Source organism: Thermobia domestica, chromosome 18 (assembly GCF_964235325.1).
Source record: "Thermobia domestica chromosome 18, izTheDome1.hap1.1, whole genome shotgun sequence".
NCBI lineage: Eukaryota > Metazoa > Arthropoda > Insecta > Zygentoma > Lepismatidae > Thermobia > Thermobia domestica.
In genome coordinates, this window is record NC_137471.1 from 65,489,745 (window position 1) to 65,511,836 (window position 22,092).

At 35.9% G+C, this 22,092-nt stretch overlaps 1 protein-coding gene and 1 long non-coding RNA gene across 2 annotated transcripts in view; one reads left to right on the forward strand and one right to left on the reverse strand.

Annotated features, from left to right (window-relative positions):
- Positions 1-22,092, reverse strand: part of LOC145675469 (protein-L-histidine N-pros-methyltransferase) — a 406,706-nt gene that overhangs the window by 223,376 nt on the left and 161,238 nt on the right. The gene's annotated exons all lie outside the window — the stretch shown is intronic.
- On the forward strand, positions 11,912-13,957 carry LOC145675470 (uncharacterized). The gene is made up of 2 exons (XR_014129126.1): positions 11,912-12,722; positions 13,069-13,957. It is a non-coding gene; the product is annotated as an uncharacterized LOC145675470 (long non-coding RNA).

Here is a 22,092-nt window from a genome sequence, read left to right on the forward strand (position 1 = left end):
GCCGAATGCTAAGGGGTGTGGCTATGGCTAAGCAGACAAACTACAGCGCGATCAGGTGGCAGAGGATAGACGTGGATGTGTGCAAAATAAACATGGCAATACCGCTGGCCTCTCATTTGCTAACATCATTTAAAGGGAACTTTGAGCGCCGCCTTCAAATGCAAAGATGTTTGTCACGCCGTTTAGATTTCTGGGCCTTTGGTATCTATGGCAATATTACCCCGTCACGTATGGAGGATGACGTCCCTCAGCGATTACAATATCGCAGAAAAGGGGAGGTAGGGGAGTAGCCTGGGACTTGTATGTTAGGTACTATCCCGGAATTTGGCTGGTGTGAATGAGGAAAACCCAGGGAAACCTGAAAAAATTTCAAGATGGCTGGTCTGAAAAAAAAAACTTCTTTACACTTTTCCGACCTAGAGTCCTCATCGGGAATTAAACCCGGGACAGCTCGCACTAAAGACAAGAGTTTTAACGACTACTCTACCCGCAGACATTTCATTGAACGGAATAAAATAATATGGATGAGTGTGAATACTTATGCGTAGTTTTCGAGAAAAACCAATATCTTTGTAAACCTAAAAATTGTTATTATACGATAACACGTCATTAAGATGCTCCACTAACAAAACAACACTATACAGAGACGGATCTAGCTCGGGGCCGGGGGGTTAGGCCCCCTAGTTTTTGAGTGACAAAACTAATTTATGCTAACTATTATGTATATATTTTGAAAGTTTATAGTCAACTTATGTCTATTACAGTCTGGTTTTTGGCTGCCTCCCCCTCCCCACAGTTTTTACCTTCTAGACCTGTCACTGATACTATACAGAACGGTTAATATGATCTAGCCCTAAATTATGACTGATTCTTTAAAATTTTAACTTGTTTAACTACAATATTTTCCAAAGACACAACGTATATTATTCGACAGATGGCATCAAGTTGGATAGAAAGATGGGTTAAACTCTCAGAAGTTAAAAAAAAAATGTAAATTGAGGAAAACTAATATTAATGACGTTAACAATAAAATAATATGTCGTCCGTTATCATTCTGATGCAATAAATGTTTTTTTTATTTAGTCTACCGGAGTGATTATTTATTGATTTATGTATTGTATATGTAGAAATATATACTTAAATAGCAGATTGTATCCATTATTTTTGTTTGTGCTAACAGTGACACTTATATATTTATCGCAGTAGCTATTAGTTATGTAGTCAGAAACATTTGTTTTTTTAACGTCTTTACTAAGCTCCACATAGAAGGCGTCAAGTATATTTTGATTAAATATTTAAGTTCTTACAACCAAACAGATTTCAAAAAATATTGGACAACAAATATGCATATTCGAGGTGGAATTCGAACCATTATAGTCAAGCGTCAAATTTCGAGCCTCTCTCCCTGTGAACGAACCCGGAACCCGATGCACCAAAGGAGAGCAGCGAGTCACTAGACCAGCGTAGAGAACTTCGAGTTTATGTTTTGCATCCTTATGTAGTACCTAGGTCATGAAAGACCTACTATTAACGTGGGCTTCGAACTACCTGGGCGATTGAATCTGGTGCCGCTGGCGGGTGCACATCAGAGGCGGATCTAGAAGAAATAAACTTTGGGATAGCCAGAAACCAGACTATGATAAATATATTATGAGTTTACTATAAACTTTGAAAAATATATAAATAATAGGTCTAGCTTCAATTACTTTTGTCAGTCAAAAAACTGGGGGCCTAGGCCCCCCGGCCCCGGGTTAGATCCACCACTGATGCACACTCCATTATACAGAATCAACAGTACAGGCTGTCCCCCACCACATTATCTAGCCTCTAAGAGAGCAGACGGGAAAGAGAGAGAGAATTTCATCCTACTCGTCAAATGTAACATGTTGACTATCAAATATGTTATTCTACTATAAATAATAATTTAAAATTGGTATCTCGAGTATCGTTTGTCTTTGTGGGTCACGATTTGATCTCCGGTAAGAGAACTGTCTTACAATTCATTGCTTTGGATTTTGCAGCACTGGAGCTATATGAGACATGGACATGATCTTGATGTAGGATCCGAATTATCTATATCCTTACCGAGACTCGAACTTGGGTCTCCCGCACCAAGGCCAAAAACGAGAACATATTTAACCACAAGGGAGCACCATCGATACAAATGGAATGAATTTAAATTTTCTAATTTCACGTCTTACGATTATGCTTTTCAAACTACAGTAAAGAAGATGGATGACTAACAAAAAATAAAGATAACAAAAGGGAACTAGTGGAGAAGAATGAAGGGAAATGGAAAAACTACGACCAAGACATACGACACAATGATATGCACCACAAATTCAGACGAACGGGGATCGAACTATAGACCCTTCGCCCCAAAGATAAATGTTATATCACTAAGCCACTGTCTCCGCATTCTTTAATAATACTCAATGTCGTTACATTACAAGCCAATGTCCGATTCGACTTATATACTAGTATTATGTATGCACGGGCATATACGGCTATTTACTGCTTTAATTATATATATATATATATATATACGAACTGACAAACCTATTAGTGTATATAGCGAATTTGTAGATAGGTGTAACAAGAAAAATCGCATTATGCAAGATATTCCTTTAGATCTTTCGAGAACGTATTCTAGTTTGTCATAATTTACATGCCAAGGGAAGCATAGAGAAACCGTGTGAGAGGAGCTCATGCCCCCACAGTCCCCCTACCTGAAAGCCTATTACCGTGCAATAGGAAATCAGCCTAATTACGCCTGGAGATACATCATGATTTGTAATGAAAAATAAATTCTTCTTATTAGACTCAACCGTGCTCATGAATACTTTCCATGAACTTAACATTGACAAGAGAGAGTTTCTTTTTACGTTTGGGTTTGAACCCTGGACAAAGAGTCAGAAGGTCGCGCGCAGCTTGTCAACTCTTTTCAGAGGAGAGCGAGAGCACACAGAGAGAAAGAGGGGCGGGGCAGTTTCGGAAGCAAAGGGTTGGTTGATGAACAGCGCAAACTCCAAGTGGCCACTGGGAGGCGCTACACTTCCTCTCATTGCATCTTTCGTTCGGTCGTTCAAATGCTTCAACGCCTTGGTCAGCAAAGCACTGCCTTTGAACACATCGCAAAGACTGCTACGGTTTCAATAGCTTAAATGCACAAGAAATATCTTCGTATCGGTGTATATTTTTAATTACAATGTAATTAGTAAGTCTATACTATGCGCCACAATGACGCTGTGAATTAAATGAAGATATGAGATTAACTCGACAGAAGAACTGAGGATCAATAACAATGGAAACTAAACTAAACTGCTAGGCTTACAGGTCTGCGTCGGGTAGGACCTGCCAGGCAGCTAGTTAGATTATATATAATCAGCACATCTCCGCTTCTATCACAGCTACTTCTGGATTTTTAGACCAGAATTTTTACCTTTGAATCCAAGTGGCTTTCCATTGTCGTTTGCAATCCTCAGTGGAGATCAAACTTTCTGTGCCCTTACCGGGAACAGATCTAAGGGACATTGCATACAAAAGTCACGCGCGCTGTTTGGCTACACAGGAGAAACTATTAGTTTAAATATTCAGATTTTCGTACATAACTGCCATTTAATTTCATATCAGACGATTCTGCTTTATATACTAACGGAAAATGGACGATTCAGTGTTTGACAAAATGAGAAATCTCCTATAGAAATTTTATGTATGCTGTTCAGTGTTTCTTTCAGAAAAAAAAAATATTCCGGGGGAGCACATTTAGTATTCGTAGGGACACATTTTTTTTTCACACGGCACTATTCTACTTATTATAATAATTTAGACGTATTATTTTGGTCTCCTCCGTGGGAGGGGGGAGACACTGCCCTCAAGAAACATGTCTGGAAGAAACACTGATGCTGTTTATTCAGATTAACTATTATTTCCATATATTTAGATGATTCGCATCACATAAACTTTCATCGAACTAGGAAAATGAAATGAAATGAAATACTTCACTTTAATTTCCCACGTTTATGCCCTTTAGGGTGAGGAAGATGACGATTAAGGCAAGTGAATGATAATGGAAGAAGTGGCGGAATGAGAATGCGGGAGGTAACGGAAGTGCTCTGAGAAAATCCGCGGACAAGACGTTGGAGTAGGGAACCTATATTATCATTATTCGTGTTAGATGCTCAAAGCAATCTCTAACATGTCAGAAAAAAAGCGGTTCAACTAAGATGTAATCTTTAGAGTAGTATCATTTTTATTACTCGTATAAGCGTGTCCCATGATTAGTGTTACGCACGAGACGAGACGAGACCAGAAGTGTACTTTCAAATTCGAGACGAGAAATTTCTTGAGTCTAGTGGGCAACACTAGTTCATGCAAATATTAGATCAAACACTGCTTTAGTGGGACTTGATTCACAGTATAAAAACTAAAAATATATATGGCCTAGTGCGAACATACTGAAGAGCATTCATCAATGCTTAAAAATACAAACCATTACACAATCTATTCCAACATAACAAATGTGGTTTAAATTTTGTTACACCACATCCTTTGGGGCCGCAGTAGCTCAGTGGTAAAGCATTCACCTCCGGGATACTTGGTTCGATTCCAGCTAGCGCAAAGTGATTTTTCTGGTGGACAAACACCGTGTGCGTGGGTTCTCTCGGGGTTCTCCCGTTTCCTTTCACTTTCTTCATTCCATCATTTCATTCATTTCTCATCATCCCGTCTCCTTTAGCCTAATCGGCATAAGCGTGGGACGTAAAACTCAAAGATTTCATTTCATTTTTTTCACCATATCCTTCGTGAATCTCTCGTGACCCCGAAGGATTCTGATAAATTCTGGATGGAATCAAGAAAAAATCAGAGCATATATTTTGTACATGAATTTACAAACGAGGCGAGAAACATTTCAAAACGAGTCGAAAAAAACTTTTTGAGAATCGGATCAAGATGAGAAAGTATGTTTCGACAATCAATACGAGGCGAGACGAGAAACTCTTATTTCTAGTCTCGTCTCGCCTCGTGCGCAACACAGCCCAGTGTAAGGACAAAGTTACGGTTTGAATACAAAAATCAGAAAAGTTTCGGATACTATTTCAAGGGTCTTCGCTAAGATCACGCCAATTTTTTGTTTTTTTAATGAAACGAAATCTTTGAGTTTAACGTCCCACGATTATGTCCGTTAGGTCAAGGGAGACGATGATTAAAGCAAGTGAATGATGATAGAAAAATTGGTGGCGTGAAAAGTGGGAGCAAACGGAAGTACCCCGAGAAAACCCATCAGCATGATGTTGTCCACCACAAACTTACCTGGCTGGGGATCGGACCAGGGACCCCACGCAACAGAGGTAAGCGCTCTAACCTACTTTCTTCGATTTACTAAATAACTTAAGAGTCTTCATCCCGGCGAAATTAAAATACCGCTAATTTTTACAGTAATTATGTGATATCTTCAAATAGATAAAAGATAATTGAAATATGGAACAAGAGCGCCCTAGACAATATTATTTTGCGTGAGGTACCGTTTTCACAAGTCACCTAGTGGCTTTCCGTTTTCGGCTGTTTAGAAACGCGAAAATAAATGCCGATTTTCAAAATGGCTCGAAATCGAAAGCAGATAAGTGAGTCGTGATAACGGTATCTCATGTAAAATAATATTGTCTAGGGTGCTCTTGTTCCACATTTCGATTATCTTTTATCTATTTGAAGATATCACATAATTACTGTAAAATTAGCGGTATTTTAATTTCGCCGGGATGACGACTCTTAAAAGACAATGGAGAACATCAATAGTTTACAAAGTGACATCCAGATGGCATCTGCGAAATACTATTACATGAATTTAATCATTGTTTTCAAGACCTTCCGTATAGAGTACAAATTTGGGCGTCTAACCATTGTGACACCATAAACTGCACACCCAAATACCTGATTTGTTAGAAAAGGTTTGCAAAAAAGCTAATTACTTCATTTAATAGCATTCTCTAGCTACTACGTAGCCAAGGGTGCCCATCAGGGGGCAAGGTGGGGCGCTTGCCCCCCTCCCCCTTTAGAGGAAATTGTGCTTCGGAAGATCGAAAACCCAATAGATATTTTCGACTATTTACCGCAAAATTTGAGACTACATTTGAAATGTCGCTTATACTCCCCCCCCCCCTGGAAACCTAATGCTCGCTCTTGTACGTGGCTCATTTTCTACATTTTTTAAATGTTTCTCATCGTCCTGTATTCTTCTATATACATATTAAATATTTTTTGAAAAACTATGGTGAGTTTACTGAATGTTCCTAAGCAGTAGGTTCAATATCACATAGCCCCAATATTCAAATAAATGTTAAATCAATAAATTATTATTATTTATAAAAAATTAAATCAATTTTAAATACATACAGGATGGCCAGGAAGTTTCTTTACACTCAATACTACACAACGAATTTGTATAAAGGAATATGAATACTATTAATACTAAACTAGCAGTTATATTTTCCTTTCCTATTCTTCATACTGTGATTGATACTAACTTCATTGTTATCCTCTGTTGGCAGAAAAAATGCGCGAAAACTTCAGTCCAGTGAGTCCGGATGGTGGATACAAGCATTTTCACTTATGATTTGTCCATCGGCGAACACTAGAATGAAATTTCCAAAATCACTGGATCGGACATAGGTCAGAACGGCTTCTGAAGCCCGTTGCGCTGGCCCTCAGTTATTATCACACCTGAAGAAGTGGAGGTATTGTAAAAAAGAAGGTGCGACAAACCGAATACACTAATAAGGGACAGGTAAAAGATGAAGTTCATGCAGTATTTCAAAAAGTCACCCATGATATGCTGTCGAGGATGAACAATCGGGACATGGAGACACATAAGAATACGCTACAAGCATGGAGAAACTCACACAGATGTTTTGGCTACATAGAAGGTAAGCAGTACATAATTACATAGTCATAAAGTAAGTGTAAAGGGACTTCCTGGCCACAATGTAGATTCCCAATTATTTACGGCGCGACAGAGCACTAAGTATCGATGTCTATTATGGGCAAAGGTAAAGAATTGGATATGACTATTGATATAGATCTGTAGCTAGTAACAAATTTCAACAGATCCTTATAAATTTTAGAGGATAAGGAAGAGGAAATGCACGCTGCATCATTTGGACCTCTGGTATAGATTGCATGAGAAGGAAAAGTCAGATCGATAGTCTGTAACATAATTCGAAAGCACTTATATATATATATATAAATTAAGGGTTCTAAATATAAGTTGTAGAAAACTTTCTCTCATTAACGCTTCCCCTTTTCTTTTTCTTTTTTCTTTTTTTTAAGATAACTAAAACTTCATCTAACAAGCCGTCGCAGCTTTAGGCTATAGCCATGGATCAACCAAGATAAGAAGAAATTTTGAGTGTTTGTATACTTTTCACACACATAAGTCCTTTTTTTTTGACGTAATTCGCACTTCATTATATGATCCGTGTAAAGCCTTGCTTGAGTTACATATTAAGGTCATTTACATATTAAGAACGAGAGAGAAAAAAAAGTCAAGAACATTAGCCCTACATTAGCATGCATGTATTGTTTAGCAGCTCAACATGTCAGTTATTTATGATGTTTGATTAATGAACTGCCTAAGGCAATTACTTTTCTTGCTGTTGTTATATACTGGTATGTATCCGGGTTGACTAGCACTTAATTTTCTGTTTTAAAACAACTTTTCCTTATTAGTACATCAAACATTTCTTTTGAGTTCTTAAATGATAATAATGATATACTAATAATAAATAAAGCACATAGAAAATAATTACAGACTGAAAATGAAATCCGTGCTAAGTGACAAAAGTGGAAAAAAGTTCAGTTTGATGTCAAAATGTTGGCTAAGTGCCTAACACTGCTCAGTTAAAATCGGGCTATCTAGAAGTACACACAGAACTACAAGTGCATCATAGGAAATTTGAAACATTTACGTGCATCAAATGGCGCGTTAATATGTATAAATTTCGTTTTTGTCACTGATGCGCAGCATTTTCAACCCTAGAGAACGATCGAAAATAAAAAATGGGTCATTTGAGACATATAAATGCATTGTGGTTTAAGATTACTCAATTGATCCAGATCTTTGCATCGGAACTGATGCATTTCTTCTTGATGTGAGCGTCACCTGTCGTGTTTTGTTTGAAGCTAGTCTCCAGCACTTACTGCGCATGCTCGACTGGTTTTCGTGTTGTTGTGGAGCGAATACTGACTTGTTATTGTGTGTGTTCTTTTGTCTAGTGCTGGAGTCTGCTTAGAAAAACGGAGGTAAGTGTATATTAAAATTCGATATTATTGTGTTAGGTAGTGCAAGTATGTAGTTATTAAGAAAAGTACCGTTAGCAAAACAAAAATAGCAACAAGAATAGAGACAAAGTCATAAGGGATTCTCAGAAGAAACTCGTTTCCTACAAAAATCCACAAAGGAGTGAAGAAATATTTAGGTTAACTACAGTACATACTGTATGTTGAAGTGACTCATGCTAGTGGCTGCTTGATTCTCATTAAATATATCCGATGCATGCGTGAACTCCGAACCGCTGTTATTATTATTATTATTATTATTATTATTATTATTATTATTATTATTATTATTATTATTATTATTATTATTATTAATACTTAATATTCTTATTAGGTGAAGGTTAATTATTTAGAAACACTTCATTTAACTCGCATAAGTTGTTACTCCTGCACCAAGGGCGCCGATCCTGGGGGGTTTAGTGGTCTGGGACCCCCAAAGTTGAAATGGTCCTCTAACGAGGGGGGCCAAATTGCTAAGTTGAAGCAGGTTCTCCTATTTCTACAGTACATGGTCGTTCACTTTTCCTTTCTACTAATGCATATCTTTCATAGGGCCCTCCAAAGTTACACAGAAAACGGCGCCCTTGTCCTGCACATACCAATAGTTGAGTATCTACTAAAAGTCTCACATGGTCACGTAATTGTGATGTTTTGGTTAGAGTATCGGGCCAAAAGCCCCGATTTCGTGATATTGAAGTAAATATTGACAAAACACGGGTATGCCTACTATTGAGCAGGAAATAAATTGAAGGTTAAAAACAGTAGCACGGCATTAACCCTTACATATATCGTATATGTTTATACGTTAGGGTTGTATTTTCATTATTCGATTTAAAAAGTACTAATAAAGCTTTTTTTCTAGAGTGGAAGCGTTCTAGAACACGTTACGTATGGTTTTACGCCTTTCTGGGTCGAAACATAGGGTGTGATACGTCATAACTTAAAACTAAAGAATTTTTTGTTAGGCTTATTTTTACTATTTTTTGATTTACTTACTTTTGCATGTATAACAAAAATTCCCTTTTTCTCGATTTTCCCGCTCAGATACTCGACGGAGACATGCGAATGGAAAACGTTTCAAAGGCTGTTCTATTCTGAAGAGAATGAGGTACGAACCATAATGCTAATGTAAATAAGGATGTCTCAGGAAATTTTTATCTGAGATCTTGTTTTAAACGGGAATTTATGGTACTGTGGGCATATTATTTTTTGGCGGGCTTACTTTTGCACCTAGAAGATCGATATTTTGCACATACATTCAGTGTACTCCTTAGTATTCTACAGATATATTTCAGATCTCTGCGGTGCCCCAAGTTGTGTTCAAACGGGTAAAAAGGTTTTAAAAAGGGATATTTTAATAAATCTCTTTATCGAGATTTTCCCGCCTCAGATACATGATGAAGACATGTGATTGGTAACGTTAGAAAGTACTTTCCATTCTGATGAAAATGAGGTACGAACCATGATCCTAGGGTAAATAGGGATGTCTTAGAAAATTTCCCGTTTTTGCGGGAATTTGGGGTATTGTGGGGATATTCTTAGCACATGTGTTAATATATATATATTTACCTTACTGTTCTAAATAGAAGCTTGAAATTTTGTAGACATATTCACTATGCCCTTAACATTTTTCAGTTGATTTTGAGATCTGTGTGTTAACACAGGGGGGGAGGAGTCCAGAAATGCTAAAAAGGGATATTTTAACAAAAATCCCATTTTTTGCAATTTTCCCGCCTCAGATACATGACGGAAACATATGAATGGTACCGTTTGAAAGACTGTTCTATTCTGATGAGAATGAAGTGTAAAACATGACCCTAGGATGTCTCAGAAAATTTTTATATTACATCCGAATCTTTTTGAGTCATCTGGGCCACTTTGGGGATGTTCTTAGCTGATTGGTAATTTGTTTCTCCCATCCTTACTATTCAAGATAGAAGCTTGAAATTTTGTACACACGTTTCGTACACCATTTAGTATTTTTCAGTTTATTTTGAGATCTGTGTGTTAACACAGGGTGTTCCGGAGGGACCCAAAATAGAAAAAAGGGATTTTTTCTACCAAAAGCCTTATTTTTCCCCTCAAACTTTCCGTTTCAGGGACATGATAGGGAAATGTGAATGGTGCCGTTTTAACACAGCGTATAATAAGGAAAGGAAATTTCAAATGTAATTTCTGGTATCATTATCAGGTTAACTTTTCAGAGGTTAACAGGATTTTCCACTAGTGTTATGTTCTTCCAATGAATTCAATTTGATTATGAGATTTAAACTGACTGTTACTTCATTTTTAATTAAAATTCGTAGTTTCATGAATGAGAAATGAAAGAAACATAACTCAGCATGTCAGAAGGCTACTGATGATGTGTCAGTAGAGACAAGAGACACACGTACTAGAAAACATGCTACAGGCTAAACCAGTAACGTCTTAGTTACTGTTCCATTTTCAGTTTTTTTTTTTTTTTTTTTTTTAGAACATGCGTCGTGTACTTACGTAACATCCTATATTACTGAGAAAGTAAACCTGATAGCGAAATTCTGATTTCAGATTTGAATTTAACATGGTAAATTACTATAGACCTACAGACTTTTATCCCAGAAATATAACTTTTTTAGAATATTGTAATTATACATCACAAGAACAGTTTTCATATTTTTGTACCTAATTCGAAACGTCCACGTATTTGTCCGTTTGCAAAATATATCTTTAATAATTAAAAACAGGGAAATGTAAGTGAACAATTCTTTCAGATGATTTTAAAATGAAACTTTGGATGTCTTCCCGTTTCGCCTTGTGCCTGTTTTCGTTACTTCAGGTTATGATGCTAAGATAGTATATGCTAATTTGATTGTAAGGCGAAACAGGAATTCCCCTTTGCCCTTTCCATTTCGCCTTACACCAGCGAAGGGGATTTTCAAGTTATGATAGGGAAATTTAGTGTCATTTTGGAAAACATTTGTAATGCTAGTAGTATTTACGTTTGAACAAACAGAATAGCGTATAATCAAAGCAAGTATTCAGAATTTTGTGTTATCTGCGTCACTGTTTAAAAAATTGCTCATGTAGCCTTGTATTTGTACCTCACATATGAAGAAGAGAGCGGCGGAAGAACGAACATCAACAATTACTAAGACATATAGGTAAGTATAGGTAAGTATATATAATAGTTGTAATAAGGTATAAGTAATTTTGACACTGAAGCTTCTCTGCATGTTTCTAATATTTACTCGTGCAACTTTTCCAAAAGTTATTTTAGAACTTTAGATGTGGAACTTTTCTTAAATGGCATCCTAGCTAGCACACAAATACATAGTCCATTTTTTTTTTATTATTTATAGTGTAACACAATTAACCGGTCGTAGTTAAGCAATATTCCGTCTGTCTTTACTTTCTAGAGGGAAAGTACGACTTTTTTTTTTTTTGCTGTTGATGTTTAAAATGAGTTTATTTTCTTCTCTCCAGGAAGAAGATTGCTAAGGGAAATTACTGTGGTGAAACTGCATGTGTTGTCCCTATTTTTGGTGCCGTTAAACACTCTCTATATAACGTGCGAGCATGAACCGGGCACCACTATCGCAAACGCAGGACGGCAAATACTTTTATTGGGGGATGAAGGCGATGACACCAGTAGAATTCGTGTAAGTTATATTTTAGTAATCAAGAAAATAGTTTATCATTTCTTACGTTCTTCTTGTTTCTTTTTCTTTTTTTTTTAATCGTGAAAATCTGTTATGACAATAGTAATAGGAGTAAGAATATTAATATTAAAGCATTTTCTTTAGAATGTCTGTGTTGTTTATTCTAGTCTTTCTATCTTCAATAGGTTTTCGGCACTATTGGAACTTTGAAAATTATGTGTCAGTGCGACAGGATTGTAATGGAGGGACACTTAAGACTGTACCTCTCCTTTTCTCCCAAATGTACATCCTGCACGGAAAATATTTCGGCCAGGTATTTGTTCTCCTCTTCTGCATATTGCCCAGTAAAAAGCAAGAGACACATGTAAGATTACTGGAGATAATCATGGAAGAAGCTGAGAAATTTGGACTGCGTTTCAAATTGAAAGAAGTTTCTATTGATCTTAAGAAAGTAGCAATCAATGCTATAAATAAAGTATTTCCTGGTTAAAATCACAGGATGTTCCTTTCACTTCTCTCAGTCTGTTTGGAGGAAGGTTCAGCAGTTAGAACTTTCTCAATTGTACAAAGAGAACACTGAAGTAAAAAGATGGATTCGACATGCAGCAGCACAGCCTCTGGTACCAACTTCCCGTTTAGATGTAGTGTTTGTACGTTTGCAAGAAGATGCGCCTGACGTTCTATGAAGGAGGAGTTCCATGATTATCTTATAGACACTTGGCTGGATGATGGTGACACGTTATTTTCTCTGTAAGTATGTTTTCTTTCCTACATAAATAGATGGCGTTTAGTGCAAAAAATTAATTATTGTTTTTTATTATTAAATCATTAATTAAGCTATTCCGAGCACTCTACAGTATAGCATTTTTTCCATTAACACCAAATGTAAAGTGTAATTTAGTTTTTCTTGCGACGTGCATGTATTGAAGATTCTACATTCACTGATTTGTAAATTATCAAAAGAACACATTCTTTTGCTTTGCAAAAGAAATAAATTAGGTTCACCCAAAATTTTGCCATCGACTTTCCAACGTAGATTCTCCTGCAATCCTTTGAATTTTTAATGTGCTAATGATGTATTTTTACCTATTTGCAGTGACTTGTGGAATCACTTTGAAAACGATCAAGAACAAATGACTAACAATGCAAGACAGTGGCACGTCAAATTACGAAGAAAGGCATCAAGGGATCACTTAGACATACATTCTTCCATTGAATTAATGAAAGACAGGCAACGTGAAAATGAAAGATTGCGAGTACTTCTTCAAGTGGGTTATCAGGAAACACTTAGAAAGCTAAGGTAGAGACGGTTTGACGACAGGATTCACCGCCTAAAAGATAGACTTAAGAACAGTGAAATTGATGTAATTTCATATACTGATGCTGTTTCATATTATATCCACATAGAAACTTGATATGCTATTTCGGGTGTGATAATAAACTTTATGTTCTAAGATATTTGAGTTTAATTTGTCTGAAATAGAAGAGACGTTGCAGTTGAGAATAAGATAAATCCCTCTTTGTTACAGAAACAGAGTGAAAATTCCCTTGTATGTTATAAGGTCAAGCAGGAAAAGGCCAAACGGGAATTCCCCTTCCGCCTTAAGATAACATCCTTATTGGTTGTATGGCAAAATGTTTTGAGGGCATAAGGCGAAATGGAAGAAGGCGAAACGGGCATAAATTAGTATACTAAAATATATTATAAAAAAGCGATAGAAAGATTCAGAGAACATAGACATACAAAGTTTGATTTATAATCTGAGTTGGTAGTTTCCTTTTTTTTTTTTTTTTTTTTTTTTTTTTTTTTTTTACTCTGTAAAGTTTTGTGTTTCTCATCGCTAGATTTGCTATCGGTACGATTTTTCTAACATTGACCCATGTTCTTTTATTTCACCAAAGATAATTTGGGATTTTAGCTTTAGTGAAAATGGCAAAACTGCTCTTGTAGAGCAACCTGTAAAAAAAAGCTATGTACCTAGGTATAATAAATTGAGTTCTTTTTCTTTTTTGACTTGTAAGATATACTATTTGAAGGCCTTATTTTTGTAACTATTTTCTCATAATGGTTGTGACATAGTTTAGATGGATCTCATAAATTGAGTGGCCTAAATTGTATATTGCACATCTGATATACAGGGTTGTCAAGGATGTGAAAACGATGGAATAAATTTACAACACTACCAAAACTATGAAATCGAGGTTTATTAGTGTGATGCATGACAGAGTGAAAATATTCCACTTTACATGAGAGCCTCTGCGTCCATTTTGGAAGGTATCATACTGGATTTTAATTAATTCAGTGAAATGGGAACTTTACGATCCGATACTATTGTTGAAATAAGGTGTGATTTCGTAACGATATTATGGTAGTTTCCTCTCTACTTGTTTGCATCCTGAACAAAATTATGATCATAAATTTACAATGACAAGTTTTTGTATCTAGACCTATGTGATCAAAATTTCGTTAACAAAGAATATAGAAAACAATCTTGTTAATGTCTTTAAAAATCACACTTTATTTCAAAAATAGTAGTGTATCGTAAAGTCTATATTTCACTTAATTAACTCAAATCCAGTATGACTACTTCCAAAATGGCCGTAGAGGCTCTCATGTAATATGGAATATCTGTACTCTGTCCTGCATTACCCAAAAAGCCTCGATTACATATTTTTAGTAGTGTTCTAAATTTATTTAATCGTTTTCACACCCTTGGAAATCCTGTATATTTAGGGAATATGCAACCAGCGATACCAACCATTGTTTCAATTAATGCATGTAAATGCTTCAGTAGGAGACAAAAAATTGCATAACATTTTGTGATTTCAGCAAAACGTTTATCTGCATAATAAATTTTATGCACACAAATGCATCAATTAACACAGTTTTCATTATGCATTTAGTTGCATCCTTAAAAGTTATGCATCTAAACGTTTTGCTGGAGTCACAAAAGTTATGCATTTTTTTGTGTCAACTAACGCGTCTGTGGTTCTGTCTGTAGTTCAAATAATAGACAGAAGAATACGCATGGGTCTATGTGCCATTAGTTCTGAAGTAAAATCTGGGCTTTCTACTCCACATTTTCATTTTGTCACTTAGCACGGATTTTAAAGTCAGTCTACAATTGTGCTGCCCTACAGAGTACGTGGTCCTTAGTTTGATTTTCGGTCCACATTACTTTCTCGTTGATTTAGAATTGTAAAAAAAAAAAAGCACTTGTTCAGAAATATTCACAAAAGCCTCGGACAAGGACTGATAACTTGGCACGACCTCAGCAAAAGAAAATGGACATGAGATTTCGAACATGGAATATTAGGAGTCTTTATAGAGCAGGCGCGTTAAAATCCGTAACGAGAGAGTTAGAGAAATACAGGATGGACGTAGTAGGAATTCAGGAAGTTAGGTGGGAAGAAAATGGATATGATTTACCCAACATTATTAGGGTCGTCAAGTCTAGGAGGCTTAGGTGGGCGGGTCATGTAGCTAGAATGGAAGAAAGTAGAAACGCTTTCAAAGTCTTGACTAGAAGACCAATCGGAAAACGACCATTAGGAAGACCTAGTCACAGATGGGAGGACAATATTAAGGTGGATCTCGCAGAGATTGGAATACAAAGTAGAAACTGGATGCAGTTAGCTAAGGATGGAAGTCAGTGGAGAGATTTTGTGAACGCGGCATTGAACCTCCGGGTTCCATATGCCATAGAGTTAGTTAGTTTGGTTAGTTAGTAAGTAAGACAAATTACGAGCCATTTAAATTTAAATTTTTCTACAAAAGGTTACAAAGCCTGGTTCTATGTAGAAAGCCAGGAATAACAGTGATGAAACTGGTGACAGACGATATCATGTTTATTCATCACTAGAGTCAATTAAAAAAAAGAAGAAGAAGAAGAATACACATATGTGAACGCTTCTTTTGAAGGTTAGTGCATATTCTAGGGATATTCGCATATTTCTTCATATATTTGAAGTAATTATAAGAATAATTTTAATATTCTTACGTTCTGAAGCGGTGGATTCCTTCTGTCAATCAATCTTGAGGATATCCAGACCGCGTGTGAACATGAAAAACTGCTTATCAAAGTAGTAATTTCAATTATCTAAATTTCTGATCAATCGTTAAAACAATTAAGCGTTCGAAAATTCTAAGTGCATCCCTCTATCAGTTACCCTAACTTGTTATGAAAATAACGTACTTTTATACGCTTGTTTCATAGTAAAAGTAATAACTGAAAGTTATGAACTATTTTCCGGAAGAGTACAAGCGTTGGAGGCCAACAGCAAATCAGCGTGCTTTAGTAGTACGTGGCACTGTTTATCACGGTTTGGACGTAAGAGGGAACAGAAAATAAAGAATAACTGCCGGGGAGATCGAACCCTAGCCGCCTTACTGACTGCGGCACCGTGGCTTAATTTTATCGATCACTAGCAGAATGTCTGTTCTTCGCATGGGGAGAATACGTTTCATTTTGGACATAAAGGACGTCAAAACTGTCACCAATCAACTTAGAAACAGCAGAAACTATGAATTCGACACTAATATCGGTTATTTTAAATGATTTTTATATGTCACCATCCCCCTTAGGAGAATTAATAGGAGCTGAATTTGGATTTAAACGGCATCGGCAGTGTAACCGGATTCAGTTCACTGCCGGCAGCAGTGAACTGCCTTATCCGGCAGCGTGTAGCCGGATAAGGCACTGAAAAGTGCCCTTACACGGATTGCCATGATATTTATACCAAAGTTACTTCATATCTAAAGATAACTTTGACCGGAAATTCAACTTCAAATTCCTTCGAATTTCGTAATTATTGTTGAAAATTCGGAAATCAAAATTTGTTCAAATCTCGGAAACGACTTATGTTACGAGGATGAAACAAAATATGCATATATTTTGCTTGAAGTGCCTTAACGAAAACTAAAAGCAATGTATTTCGCCCTTCAAATTCCTAGCAAAAAGCGCGTCGAAAATATTAGAATTCAAATAGTTTTGCTTTATGTTTGAGTGACCATCTTCTAATTTCCACCATGGAAGTAGCACCAGCCCACCTATAATATATCTTGACCATGGTTTGATATTCGCGGTGCAAGTTGGTGTGAAACGAGGAAAACCAAAAACGGACACGCCCGGAAGATATGCAACCCACGTTACGCAATGTATGTTCTGGCCTCCACGAACACTGTCAAAAGTGAAAGATGGTCGAGTTTGAATTTCTGACTCGCCATGCATGGTTCTACATGACAGTATAACTCTCAAAATCGTACCTCTTCGAGAAACCGTGTGAGAGAGCTAGTGCCGCTGATAATCGAACTGTCATTTAACTAGTGTTATGTTTTTGTTTAAACTGAACACTGACAATTGGAATAGTTGTAGTACTGCAATTCAAGGGCTGGAAAGGGAACAGAAAGTTTCGGATATGTGTGCATTTGTAATGACGTCCTTCGAAAAATATAATTTTACCCTATAAATTAGAAGTCGCAGCCTGTTCGCGAGAAAAACTCATAACGATTGAAAAAAAAAAAAAAAAAACTATTGTGGCAACGAAACTTTACAATACTGTTGACCGTTTGGTACTAATCTTTGATGGAAGATATATTCGGCACGGCGAAAAGTTGAATAATGAGCATCAATAACAATCGTACCCTGGACGAAAAAAAAAGTTGCCTCTATGTAAGTTATTTACTATTTATACTAAGACAGGTTATATTGTAGATATGCTGCGGCCAACATATAAGATCCACACGGGTTAGAGATTCTCATGGCACAAGGTAATATTTATTGTGTGAATCACAGCTTTCGGGATACAACTGAATATTTGGAAGAAAGAGTATTTACAGTTTTAATGCCTACACTGAAAGGTAAGCGCAGGCATTCACTATGGCTAAGACGAACTTTTCCCGCTATATTACAAAAATTCGCTGGGATGTTGAGGCCGTTCATGGTATTCTTGAACAAGTATTGTCTTTTACGTCACCAAGTGGACAACAAGTTGCTTTCTCAAGTTGGATTGTTATGTCAGATAGCTTCTTATTTACATAGAACTTTTGGTAATCGTCTTAATACTGACGATGGCCTCGACGAGGAAGTTCAACAAATGGAACATCGCAGAGATAGAAGAGCACGGTTGGGACATCTTCAGACATCCTGGACTTCCCGAAGTTGACAGAAAGAGATCTAAAAATTCTTTTACAGGTTCCTATCAGTTGTCTCAGGAAGTTTCCTACTCGGCTTCTTTCATGGCTAAGCGGTTAGCATATGCATTTTCGGCGTGGGAGACCCGGGTTCAATTCCCGGTGGGAGCTCATGTGGTTCAGATTCCACGTTAATCAGTAGGTCTACGTCTCATATACAATCGCTGCTGAAAGGGACGTTAAACTCAAAATCAACTCAACTCATGTAATGATGGATAAAGATAATGGAATCAATTTCCATTTCCTGAAAGAAAATACCAACACCGTTAAATTCCAGGTACGATCTCGACGTAGTAGGAAGATATACAGGTGTTATATTGATTTTGTTACAAATTCAGTATGGTATTCGGATCTAAAGCAGTATAATTGTGAATGTGCACATGGGAATCGAACAGTTTGATGTTGTTCATATGTCGTTACAAACATTTCTTACCTTTTACATGCATGTTTGATACCTTGCTAAGATTGTTCGGCCTAAAGAGATTTTAAGCAAATTGTGTATTGCCGGTCTTGTCACTCCAGTAATAAACGCATATAAAGATTAAGATTAAAGGTTCCACATAGTGTGTCCTTCATTTTCCTTGTAATGTTTGCTAACACAGGAAAGGCATTGTAAAAACATTTTGAATATTTTTGTATTATCACCATTTTATGCATTACGATATTTTGTACATTATATGTGGGTATACATTATATGTAGGGATAATCAAAAACGCTGTTTTCTATAAATTGCGATTTAAAATATTGGTATCCAGACTGAAAATCAATGCCACTAGTGCTCTGATTATGAGAGTTATACTGTCATATAGAACCATTTATGCAGAGTCAGAAATTCAAACTCGACCATCTTTGACTTTTGACAGTTCGTACTGGCCAAAACATTTAAGGCGCAACATGGGTTGCATATCTTCCAGGCGTGCCCGACTTTTGTTTTTCTCATTTTACACCAAGTAGCACCGCGAGTATCAAACGATGGTCAAGATATATTATAGGTGGGTTGGTGCTACTTCTATGGTGAAAATTAGAAGGTGGTCACTTAAATATAAAGCACAAAATATTTGAATTCGAATATTTTCGACGCGCTTTTCGCAAGGAATTTGAAGGACGAAATACGTTGTTTCTAGTTTTCGGCAAGTCCCTTTAAGCAAAGTATATTCATATTTTGTTTCACCCTCGTAACTTACGTCGTTTCCGAGATATGAACAATTTTGGACTTCCAAGTTTTTAACAATAACTTCGAAATTCGAAGGAATTTGAAGTTGATTTTCCGGCCAAAGTTATCTTTGGATATGAGGCACCCTTTCGTATAAATATCACAGCAATCCGTGAAAGGGCACCTTTCACTGTCTTATCCGGATATACCTTTTGTGTCTACGGAATTTGGATTTGAAATTAAGATTATTGTAGGGTTGCAAATAAACTTCAATTGAGAATTAAAATTATTGTTGGGTTGTGATTAAACCTGAATTGAGAATTAAGATTATTATAGGGTTGCGAGTAAACCTGAATTGAGAATTAAAATTATTGTAGGGATGCGAGTAAACCTGAATTGAGGATTAAAATCATTGTAGGGATGCGACTAAACCTGAAATGAGAATTAAAGTTATTGTAGTGTTGCAATTAATCTTATATTGAGAATTAACATTATTGTAGGATTATTGTAGGATTGCTATTAAACCTGAATTGAGAATTAAAATTATTGTAGGGTTGCTATTAAACCTGAATTGAGAATTAAAATTATTGTAGGGATGCTATTAAACCTGAATTGAGAATCAAGATTATTATAGGGTTGCGAGTAAACCTGAATTGAGAATTAAAATTATTGTAGGGTTGCTATTAAACCTGAATTGAGAATCAAGATTATTATAGGGTTGCGAATAAACCTGAATTGAGAATTAAAATTATTGCAGGGTTGCTATTAAACCTGAATTGAGAATCAAGATTATTATAGGGTTGCGAGTAAACCTGAATTGAGAATTAAAATTATTGTAGGGTTGCTATTAAACCTGAATTGAGAATCAAGATTATTATAGGGTTGCGAGTAAACCTGAATTGAGAATTAAAATTATTGTAGGGTTGCTATTAAACCTGAATTGAGAATCAAGATTATTATAGGGTTGCGAGTAAACCTGAATTGAGAATTAAAATTATTGTAGAGTTGCTATTAAACCTGAATTGAGAATCAAGATTATTATAGGATTGCGAGTAAACCTGAATTGAGAATTAAAATTATTGTAGAGAAGCAAGTAAACCTGAATTGAGAATTAAAATCATTGAGGGACGCGACTAAATCTGAAATGAAAATTAAAATTATTGTAGGGTTGCTATTAAACCTGAATTGAGAATCAAGATTATTATAGGGTTGCGAGTAAACCTGATTTGAGAATTAAAATTATTGTAGGGTTGCTATTAAACCTGAATTGAGAATCAAGATTATTATAGGGTTGCGAGTAAACCTGAATTGAGAATTAAAATTATTGTAGAGTTGCTATTAAACCTGAATTGAGAATCAAGATTATTACAGGATTGCGAGTAAACCTGAATTGAGAATTAAAATTATTGTAGAGAAGCAAGTAAACCTGAATTGAGAATTAAAATCATTGAGGGACGCGACTAAATCTGAAATGAAAATTAAAATTATTGTAGGGTTGCTATTAAACCTGAATTGAGAATCAAGATTATTATAGGGTTGCGAGTAAACCTGATTTGAGAATTAAAATTATTGTAGAGTTGCTATTAAACCTGAATTGAGAATCAAGATTATTATAGGGTTGCGAGTAAACCTGAATTGAGAATTAAAATTATTGTAGAGTTGCTATTAAACCTGAATTGAGAATCAAGATTATTATAGGGTTGCGAGTAAACCTGAATTGAGAATTAAAATTATTGTAGGGTTGCTATTAAACCTGAATTGAGAATCAAGATTATTATAGGGTTGCGAGTAAACCTGAATTGAGAATTAAAATTATTGTAGGGTTGCTATTAAACCTGAATTGAGAATTAAGATTATTATAGGGTTGCGAGTAAACCTGAATTAAGAATTAAAATTATTGTAGAGTTGCTATTAAACCTGAATTGAGAATCAAGATTATTATAGGGTTGCGACTAAATCTGAAATGAGAATTAAAGTTATTGTAGGGTTGCTATTAAACCTGAATTGAGAATTTAAATTATTGTAGGGTTGCTATTAAACCTGAATTGAGAGTTAAATTATTGTAGGGTTGCTATTATACCTGAATTGAGAATCAAGATTATTATAGGGTTGCGAGTAAAACTGAATTGAGAATTTAAATTATTGTAGGGATGCGATTAAACTTGAACTGAAAATTAAGATCATTATGAGGTTGCGAGTAAACCTGAGTAGTGGGTAAGTTAAGTGTTTCAGTGAGATTGCGAATAAACCTCAGAGGTCGAATAATGTGCGGGTCCATAGAATATTGTTTATCTTCTTTTGGGACAACACGGTACGGGTTATGGCCTAATTCTAAATAGTTGGTCTGACTGTCAAATAGTATTTTGGTTATGTTATTATAGCAGTATGCATTTTACCATTAGTTCATCCTCCTTTTAACATTACTACAGAAACGGCCTGGGTTTAATTTTAAAAGAGTTATATTGATTTGAAACAATGCCTCAGTGACAATCGGAGAATATTGGGGTAATATGATCATGTGCAACCGTGATCTACCTTCTTTATCTTTTATTTTGTTTTACACATATTTTATGTTAAATTTGTTTATATGATATTTCTGTACATGAATGTCTGTTATACCTATTAATGGTAATAATACTTTCCCGGTATGTTTACACGGAGTTTTACATCTTTTAGCGCTGTAGTTTATGTAAGATGTGGGCCGCGGTGGCTCAGTGGTAGACCTCTGGTGCTTGAGGTCCCCGGTTCGATCCCAGCCCCTGCCAAGTTAACTT